The sequence below is a fragment of the Apium graveolens genome, chromosome 4 (assembly GCF_009905375.1).
Source record: "Apium graveolens cultivar Ventura chromosome 4, ASM990537v1, whole genome shotgun sequence".
Taxonomy (NCBI): Eukaryota; Viridiplantae; Streptophyta; class Magnoliopsida; order Apiales; family Apiaceae; genus Apium; species Apium graveolens.
In genome coordinates this window covers 75,148,496-75,159,655 of record NC_133650.1, presented here as the reverse complement: position 1 = coordinate 75,159,655, position 11,160 = coordinate 75,148,496, and the positions used below count along the sequence as shown (strand labels likewise).

General features: G+C 33.4%; 1 long non-coding RNA gene across 1 annotated transcript; it reads right to left on the bottom strand.

The window, feature by feature from the left end:
• Window positions 1–292: 292 nt before the first annotated feature.
• On the bottom strand, window positions 293–1,466 carry LOC141716779 (uncharacterized). Its single transcript, XR_012573352.1, has 2 exons — window positions 908–1,466; window positions 293–807 (listed from the first exon to the last, which is right to left on the bottom strand). It is a non-coding gene; the product is annotated as an uncharacterized LOC141716779 (long non-coding RNA).
• Window positions 1,467–11,160: the final 9,694 nt, after the last annotated feature.

Here is an 11,160-nt window from a genome sequence, read left to right as displayed (position 1 = left end):
AACTTGTTGGAGAGCTTCTCAAGAAAGGTTTTGTCCAGTCCAAAAATGATTACTCTCTTTTTATCAGAAATGCTAATGAGCAGATCATTATTGCGGCAGTTTATGTTGATGACATTATTCTTACCGGCAATGATCATAAAGGTATTAGTGATCTTAAAGCTCATTTGGATGTCACCTTTAGCATCAAGGATCTAGGAAAATTAAGTTTTTTCTTAGGCATAGAGGTGGGATATGTCAGTTCAGGTATCACACTAACTCAAAAGAAATTCACAATGGAGTTACTCAAGGAAGCTGGAATTACAAATTGTTCATCTAAAGTTACACCACTTCCATTGAATTTGAAACTAAGTGCTGATGATGGAGACCTTTATGCAGATCCTAGCAATTACAGGTGTCTGGTAGGAAAATTAAATTTTCTCACACATACAAGACCAGACTTATCATACACTGTACAACATTTGAGTCAGTATTTACATAGTCCTAGAGTCCCTCATTATAGGGCTCTTTTACATGTCCTTCATTATGTGGCATCAACATCTGGACAAGGAATCTTGCTGACAGGAGGGGAGCAATTAACCTTGCAGGCCTATTCTGACTCTGATTGGGGAGCATGTCTTGATACTAGAAGATCCATATCAGGTTACATCTTGCTGTTAGGAAAGTCTCCAGTAAGCTGGAAATCTAAGAAACAAAGTATTGTCTCTAGAAGTTCTTCGGAAGCCGAGTACAGATCAATGTCTTCTGCAGCCTCAGAAATTACTTGGATGGTAAGAGTACTTGCTGAATTAGGTGTGACAAATCTGAAACCTGTCATATTACATTGTGACAATCAGAGTGCAATTCATATTGCAAAGAATCCCGTTCATCATGAACGTACAAAGCACATTGAGATTGATGTGCACTTCACCAGGGATAAAGTACTAGAAGGCTTGCTTCAACTCAACTATGTACCTACAAATGCTCAGCTTGCTGACATCTTTACTAAGGTCCTTCCTTCTGGACAGTTTCAGACATTGATTTCCAAACTTGGCATGACAAATTGCCATTCCAGTTTGCGGGGGGCTGTTACATATAATGAAGAAAAAGATGATGAAGGTGTGACATCACGGAATGCCAAAACAGCAAATGCAGTCACACTACACCAGCAACCAGACCAGTAGCTCTAGCAGAGTTAGTTACATACACATGACAGCTGGTGCCAGGACCATATCCTCTCTGTTAGACAAAAACTCTGTATATAGTCTTTCTTAGATAGATTAGTGAGAAAGTAACAAAAAATGTATCCAGAGAATCATGATATCTCTCTCTCTGATCTTACTCTCTCTCTCTGATCTCTCTCAATATCTTTCTCTAGTTAGCTTCAGCTATTCATAGATATTATTGAGAAAGTAGATGTAATGAAAGATTGTAATTCAATTTCCGTATTCTTCTAATAAAAAGTAGATCAATTTTTAGTTTCTTGAATTGTAACAGATGACATTGCCCACTAAAAAAATTGATTGGTGAACATTAAGGAACAACTAAAGGAGACACATGTGTCTATTCGAGAAACCATTGCAGTAGAAGTGGTGGCGGCTGTTAAGAAAGCCGTGGTGGCTAATCTAGAGGTCTTGGTAAATCGATGTTTAAATAGTATCGATGAGATCTCGAAGAAGCGTGACGAAAATTTAACAGCAACCATAACTCGTCTCGAAGGCCGGATCACTCGATCCAGAGATGTTCAGGGATCTCTTATACAATCGATGCGAGATGAACAACTTAGATTTTAGAGGAATGTATGATCAACACTCACTAACCTTCAAAACGACCAATCAAATCCAAACAATGGGCTACAGGCCAGAGAGTTTAGGGAAGGGAGTAGCACTGGAGGACGAAGAGGGTTTGGGGGTACTAGTGGTGCTGGGTCGGGCATATCAACAAAATATTGATAAAGAGGAGTCAGGATTTATACCTTGTGCAAATGAAGATGAGAAATCTATTAGCATGGAAGAGAGAGGTTGGACCTCAAGGATAACATCAGTAATTGTTGGTCCATGAACCATTCCAGCTTCATTAACCAACATTTCTTCTCTACTTACACAACTATCATGAGTTAGACTCCTTAGAAGCTTGCCTTTCTGCAGCTTCAGTGTGACGCCCTCAAACTCGTGATCAGGAATAAGGACCCACAACACCAATATATTATTATAATATAGCAGCAGAAATATAATAAATCCCGAAAACTACTACGATCTAAACAGGATAAAATATGAGACAAGATTATAACTATCAACCAGAATATTATAAATACAACCCTTATTATAAATAAATCCAAATTATTCGATTTCGACTTGGAATCGGCAGATAATCCCAAAATCCAGCTATTACAATTCCCACCAACTATCGTCGCTTCCTCACATAGCATCTACCTAATCTGGCACTTGAAATCCGACGGTACGGAAAGGACCACCAGGAATACTCTTACGAGCGGTGCGCCTAAGTCTGGTCATCTTCTTGCTTAACTTCCATGTTTAGATCAACACAAATAAATGAGCAAAAAGGCTCAGCAAGTAATTATTTAAACAATTCTAAATATCAAGACAGTATATGTGGGATTTTATCTATCACGGAAGCATGATAAAACAATTTTACACATATAAAATCCATATAATATTCATACATATCGTAAATAAAATCGAGGGATCGATTTCTAACATTTAAAAGCGATCCAAGAACAACGAGCGGAGGTCCCTAACAGTTGCTCCTCAAGTGTGAAGCACTCCACCGGTATCCACCAAGAAAACGATGTAATGAAGGAGTAGGAGGAGGTGGAGAGAATTAGGGTTTTGTAAATCTTTTGGGTTGAGGCAAAAATAGAGTTTATAATAGTATATGTATAGGCAAAATTTTCAGCTGAAAATTTCCCATAAAATATTATTATTATTAACCCTTTATTATTCTCACTATTAATTAAAACACCTTTTAATTATTAATTCTTTTTCTAAACACTTTAGAAATAATTCTCTCTCTTGATTTAATTTCTAAAAATTAAATTCTTAATTAATAATATTAAGAACTTTTCTTAATTAATTTATAATCAATTAAATCTCATTTAATCAATTATTAAATTTGCCAATTAATTATTTATTTCATAAATAAATAATTATCAGCCATTATTAATTAATTCCTCCACCATTAAATCATTCTCTTTTATGGCGTGACCCTGTAGGTTCAATATTAAGCCGGTAGTAGAAATAAATAATAATAAAACTATTTTATCATTATTTATATAAATTCTCTAATTCATTAAATATGATTAATTAATTAATTATATTTATTCTACACCGTGAGGGATACTTCTCAGCATATCGCGACTATCCGGATAATACGAATTCACTGCTTAGAATACCAAGAACCTATTCAGTGAATAGTTACCGTACAATTAATTCCTTCTACCCTGCAATGTCATGATTAAATACAAGGCATGGAACTTGTGTCAAGCCTATCTTATTTAATCACGTGCTTTCACATTCACTATGCTTAGTTCTATTTAATGTAAATTAGAAACTCTTTTCTAATTTCATTCACTCTGGCCAGAGATTCCTGAACTAGCATAAGTGGATCGGCATTGAACATTCTCTTCCTTCATTGGAAGGGGTGGATCCTTTATTGATCATACACTATCTTCGTGTACAAATTCCTATACCCAGTAGAGCCCTTATAATTGTCCCTTGAGACTAAGAACTAAACCAAAGCATAGTTCAGTGCACACAAGATGACTATGATGACCTCAAGTCTAAGGATACTTGTACAACTATCAATATGTGAACAACTGCTGACACGTAAGTGAACTCCATCAGTTGTTCAGCTGTGTGAGTCATGTTCAGTGAACTTATTCTATAATAAGCACCTACATACTAGCTATAGTGTCACCACACAAATGTCTATAAGAAGAGACATCCTTCGTAATGAAGCAAGCATAGTATGTATCGATCTTTGCGGATTATTAATTACCAGTTAGTAATCCTACGACCAGGAACTATTTAAGTTTAGAGTTATCATCTTTTAGGTCTCATTATTATGATCTCATCACAATTCATAAAAAGCTTTACTCTAAACTGTGGTATATCTTATTTAAACATTTAAATAAATAGAGCCCGCAATAAAAACAAAACAAGTCTTTTATTAATATCAATGAAATCAAAACAGATTACATAAAAGTTATTCCTAAATCCTCATACATGATTGGACTTAGGACATATCTCTTTCAGTATATGCATTCTTATTCTCAATAAACTAGGTGGTAGTATTCTAATAATATCTAGGAAAGGGTTTCAAAAGAGGGTTTCAAGGCTTTTAAGATTTAAGTTTTGTATATCAATATTTCTCAAGATCAAACGATAGGGTTCTCAGAGAGATTTTCACAACTTTTAAGAAGATCAATCCAAGTTTTGAATATCAAATATCAAAATAGAATGACAAGTTTCTCGATTAAGTTTTTTCATAACTTTAAGAAATTCAATTCAAACTATTCAACTTCAAATAAAATGCAATGAACGATGCTCGTTGCACAATTAAAAATCTTTCATATTTATTTTAACAATATAGAACCCTAGATTGGAATATACATATTTTAATTGTAATATGGATGATCATCCCATACTGACCTCCATCTGGTCATTAAGGTACCTATGGCATTATTTCAGCATATAATACTGGACTAACCCCGCTAGCCTCCTACATGACTGGACTAGTCCCATTAACCTCTTACGTCTCTATCCAATCTTTAGGAATTCATTGAAAAATCTTTATATTGGAAAACATAGAAGTTTTAACTAAATTCGTCTTAACATTACCAGTAATTGAAAACATTTGGACTCTTTCAAGTCGAAAGTCATTCTTCGGTTCAATTCAAGAATTCAAAAGGAATGAGCAACTGGAAACAAAGGGAACGTAAGTTGGGGAAATGATCAATCATCAGGCGTAGGTATTAACAAAGTGGTTATCAGGATAGATTTAAGGAATGGTACGTTAATCAAGGCACAAGTTTACTATCATGAGAATCTAGGTTAACAAGTTATTGGGTAGGAAAGATTCATTACATCACTTAGGATCAAAGGATTGTAATGATAACAAGGAATAAAGAACGGGTATATGTACTTGAACTAAATGAACTAATAACAGGGTTTATCACAAGGTTCAATAACAATATTAAGAAAGTTCTTTACTCAATCAATGCATAACATCAACATCTCTCTATGATCAAATCACAATAGAAGGCAGAGTTACTTGCTTCACAAAGCTTTCCTTTTTCACGGGATTTGAGCTATCGCCACCTAAGACCTCTTTTCCTTTTCTAGCCTGAATGTCTTCGTTTTCCAAATCTACAATACAAAATGAACCCTAATTAGAAACCTTATCAATTCCCGACGTTTCTCAGAACGTCTAACTTTCTACCTCTATCGTATCATTCTCTTTTCTTATTATACTTATACTACACATAACACATAATAGGTTAACGCCTTTATATACTTTATGCCATCGATTCATCGATACTCTACATATAGCAAATAATAATGTATCCACATAATCCGACACATTTCAATTATAACCAAATCTCATTAAAACTTTACGCTTATACTCCTTCTACTTATATTTATATTCTTTCTTTCAAAAATTGGGCATGACGTATTCGTAAATACGCTAACCCTTTTTTAACAACAATAAGCTGGATTATTTTAAAATATATATCCTTACAGCCTAATCATTACACACTAAACAATCAATCACTTAGCCATTCATACATAATTCACAAAATCATAAAAATATATACTCATATTAATACAAAACCTCGATTTCAATACCGAATTAAATATGAATTCAACTTTGAATTCTTAATTAAATTCCATACATCACATATAACTTCAAAAATTCGAACCAAATTTAATTAAATAACTAGAACCGAATTATTCCAAAAATTCGAACCAAATCAAGTGAGAATGTAGGAATTCTAAATTAAAATTCTGAAATTTAAAATTATAACATGCATCCACATTCTTAACAACCCAATACATAACCGAGAATTACATATCGAATTATATCAAATTCAAATAAAAAACTAAAGAAATTAAACCCTAAAATCTGAAAATTCAAGAACACACACATGCACATCAAATTCGGATTAAAAATGAAGTGTTTTGTGTTAATCTCAAACTCAAGGAAAATCATTGTCCCCGTCGGCTCATCGGTGGTTCACTGCCGACGGCGGCAAAGTTCGGTGGTGCCCTCTTCGGGGTTTCCAACCGTGACTCCGCCTATAATCAGGTTTTAATCCTCAAATACACATGTAATCACAGAAATCAACGCCAAGAATCACAATCCAAACGAATTCATCAAAAAATGAACTAAACTGGAATTTGGGTTTTCCAAAAACTCAAGGATACCAACATGCATTCATATACAAGCATAGAGGAAGCAAAACCCATCATAAATATGGGTTTAGAATTGAACACGGAAGAAAAATGAGAGAGGTATCAGAGAGAGAAGCTACTGAGAGAAAGAGGGGGGAGAGAGAGAGAGAGAGTCGAGAGAGTTCGAGAGAGAAACAGAGAGGACGGAGAGAAGAAAGGAGGGGAAGGGAGTATATATATATAGCTAGGGGAAAATAGTAAATAGAAATTTCCAATTTCTGAATTTCCTTTTTCTTTTACTAACTTTTTAATGCATTAAGCAATTAATTAATATAAAATTATATTACAAAATCTGAAAATGACACCACTCTTGTTTTTCAAATAAAGGATATGAAATTAGCTTTCTCCCCATGTTTTTAAAATAATTTTTGAGCGAATACTTTATTTTCTTTGAATTTTGCGAATAAACCACTAATAAAAGAAATAAACTCTGGAAAATTATTTTAAAATACCAGAACATCAAAATAAATCCATCTATCATTTTTTGGAAAGTCTCTAGGACTATTTTAGAGATAATAAAACAGATTTCACACTTTGATCATATTCAGATAATTTTACAAAAATATATAAGGATCAAATAATCTTTAGTTTACCAAAATAAAATCTTTTAAAAATCTTTAAAACTCCCGAATCACAAACGTAAATATTAAACAACATATATTCACATAATAACACCAATCACAATATGATTATACACTTTTACACATAAATTTCTATTTTATAAATATTCGGACGCGAATATTAAATATCCAACACTTTTTAACAAAACGATACAATTCATAGCTCGAATCCAACAATCATAGATACACAAAAATACTTAATATTTCCATATCTTAACATAACTCACATATTATCTCATTCTTAATCCTTTTCATTAAATCCATCTTTCGTATAATGGTCCCGTTCTACCTGACGACCCGACAACAACTGACTCAATTGTGCTTTTCAAAATATAGCTTATGCATTTTACTGACTCATCAAAATGAAATGATATATTTTACGTTCCCTTTTACTATTCCACATAAATTACACATAAATCACAAAATTGTATACTTTATATTTTTATCCACATAATTCACAATAGACCTCAGAATTATATTTTATTCATAAAATTACATTACGAAAATCCCAGTGGTCACATTCATCGTGTAGGACTAAAATGGAAGTAGAGCTTCTGTTACCTTAGATTTATGAGTTCTAGTAACAGATTCTTGGGGGATCTTTTTTGAATCTGAGTCAATTGTTTGAATGAAGTCTTCATTTGCCGCATGAGAATGTGAAGGTGAATAAGGAGTTGGATCAGACTTGTTGTAATATTAGTGTTTGTAAATAAACTTTCCCCAGCACAAACATCCATAAATGAGTCTTCTACATTCTCTTTGAAATGAAGGTTCTTGCGGGACTGGACCTTCAGTAATTGCTGCATCCCTTTGAGGTACAGGTTATTGTGGGTTGAGTCCAAAAAGATATTCAATAATCCTCTCGTTTGCTACATGTTGGTTTTCTTTTTCAACTTCTTTTTTTGAGAACTAGGTAGTCGAGTGTATAAATCTCTACCTTCAGAAGTTCTTCTTCCTTAAATATCCTTTATGATGGTATTTACATGTTCAAAGGTGATTTAAATGTACCTAATCTTCCTTTTATCCTTAACAGGAGATTCAAAAATGTCAACATGAGCATCAACATTTGATTTCCCCTTATCAATCCTTAAAAGCTTGGTAGAAGCCGTGCCATGTTCAGAAGGATCAGTGAATACCATCTTGGGTCTTTTGTTAGTTTGTTGGACTTGATGTCCATCTATTTTATCAAATTTTAGATGTTTGAACTTAGATGACAGATGGGCATTGTCCTCTTATCAAAATCTGACAGTGTTGCCACAAACTTCCTTTTGTGAGTGAATGGAGGTTGTTTTGTGGATTTAAAAGCTTGTGACTTACTCACACCTTATATCCTCTCAAATTTTGTGGGCGTTTTCTGAGAAACCCTAAGTCCTGATGACTGGGTGCCATCGGACTTTGATAGATTCTTTATTTTTATAACATGTGTCGATTAGGAGACACCTGAGGTAGCTTGTGTGTGTGGTGGTGTTTGGGTGGTGGTGCTTGGGGTAGCTACAGGGGGGTTCCCTTCTGCAATTTCCTGTAGCATAGCACCCTGCACTGAATCAAGTGCATATACATCAGAAAGCCTTGCAATTAGCAAGTCCCTAGCGTGTTATGACCCTTTGAGAGCAGGAAGAGCAGATTGGCCTCATCCTTTGAAATTAAATCAGTAAATGCACTTTTGTGTAATTTAAAAATTGGTATTTTCTAATTTTCAGGAATTTGAGTATTTGGACAACAGTGATTAAAAATTAGCTGACAAAATGTAGCATAGTAGATTGTATGAGCATCATCTTTTAATCTATCCCTAATAAAACAAAGTATAAACCTACCAAAGTCATAGTGAGTATTAAAAGGAAGAAAATGCTCAGTTTGCTAAGACATGATATGAAGGGCATCAAAGTTTGAACTTTTGTTGTTGAATGCGTTGGTGATACAGTTAAAGAAAAAATTTCATTTCTTGCAGAAACTACGACGCTTCAACTGACCCATCTTGTCCATTAGCCCCTCATATCCAATCGAGGTCAAAATCCTTCTTATCTCTATATCTCCTATGAAGGTGGTGTAGCTAGTATGTGCTTGAATATGAAAAACATCCCCGACAGTTTGAGGAGTGACCAACTTCGATTCCCCATTATACTCAAAAATGATGCTTGAAGTACCACCTTTTAGACCTCCATTATCAAAAACACATGTTCTCCAAAGTGCAAGAACATTATCTCCATAAGTCATAGTAGGGTTTGTAAAAGCATACCCCACTTCACTAACGGCTAGCAAATCTTGGAAGATATGATAGTCACCATTTATTCTAATCAAATTAAGAATGGGTACATAGTTATTTTGAATAAACTTTTCCCCATTGTATATAATCGGTTTAGTTGATGTTTGGTTCACCATCAGTATTTAGTTTGTAACAGCTTGAGAAATGATTGAGTTTTGATAGAAAATGAGAGAGATAGAGAGAGAAAGAGAGAAAAAAAGAGGAAAGAGAGTGATATATTAGTAAAGTGAATAATTTAAAATCAAAAATATTTTTTTTATAACTCTACACTCTTTTATTGACAAATGTTTCACATGGGTAGAACACGTGGCAATTGGCATACATCGTGTGGAACAACACAAAAGCGGAAAAATTAAAAAAAAACAAACCCTCGACTCATTTTAGTATTTAGTCATATTAGATTTTATTTAGACTAATATGATATTAGTGTTTATCGCATATCAGTATTTAACATTTATCAGTATTTAGCACTTATCAGTATTTAACACTTATTAGTAGATACCAAACTCTAGTGTTTGAGAAGGACCATGAGATCATTCTCAATTAATTCAACAGTCTTTCAAAGGTGGTTTCACAAAGAGGTTTGGTGAAAATATCAGCTAGTTGTTCAGTTGGCACAAAGTGCAATTTTACAGTAAATTCTATCACATGTTCTCTCATGAAATGGTACCTTATAGTGATGTGCTTTGTCATGTAATGTTGAACTGGATTTCCTGTCATTACAATAGCATTTTAATTATCACAGTAACGCCCCAAAATCCGGATTCTAAGGATTTGGTCATCACGATGAAACCTCAAAATAAAACAACCTGTTTAATAATAAACAATTACCAGCAGTTAAAATATATCATATATGACCCTCACACTAATCCAAGATCTTTTAGGTTATAGTTTTAGAAACAAAAATCGCAAATTCCATAAATGAAATTTTCCTTTCTTTCAAAACTCTTTTCAACAATTACCAATCTCAAAATTTAACCCACTAGTATAACTTCGAAAAGAAGTATACTAGACCCAACTACACGATAACACAACTATAATAAATATACAAACAACTTTACATAATAGAACTTACTCTAGTTCCGCAAACCCTGACCTAACGATCTTCCAACAGCGTTTTTCTTTGATTTTCTCGAATTATGCGCCTAAACAGCGAAGTCTACCTCTCATTGGAAGGTAAGATTTAAAACGTGCAAGTGTGAGCAAAAGAAATGTCCAGCAAGTTTAGTAACATATTTATGGTCTTTTGATATAAACCGACATCTGCAATGGAGCAGAATATTTAAAATCATTATTACTGAACCAGCAAATTTTGTTAAAGAATCCAATAATTGTTTCCTCAACTATATTCAAAACCCTTTTTGATATTTTTGAGCAAAAATTTTTCAGTAATAATTTGAATCCCATTAAGGATCAGAAATTGTAAAACAGTGTTTGCAAGATTATTATAAACAACAATATGAAACAGTAAATATGGACTGAATCAAAAACTTTATTCAAAACCCCACTCTTGACATTAATATTCAGTTTGATCTCAATGTTAAATTAGATATCAATACTAATCTTATATGCTCACAACATTTTTATACAGAAGTCAATATCAATCATATATATTGATACCAATTTTTGATATTAACAATAAATTAAATATCAACATCAATCATAAATTTAATCAAAACAACATCTCACATTTTATCCAAAATAAAAACACTTGATAAATCAATTATTATATGATTATCAAAAATAATTTAGCAATTTAGATTGTAACCAATTATACACTATGTTATTCCTGATGATCAGTCCCGAAACAACACCGGTATCCCCCGGC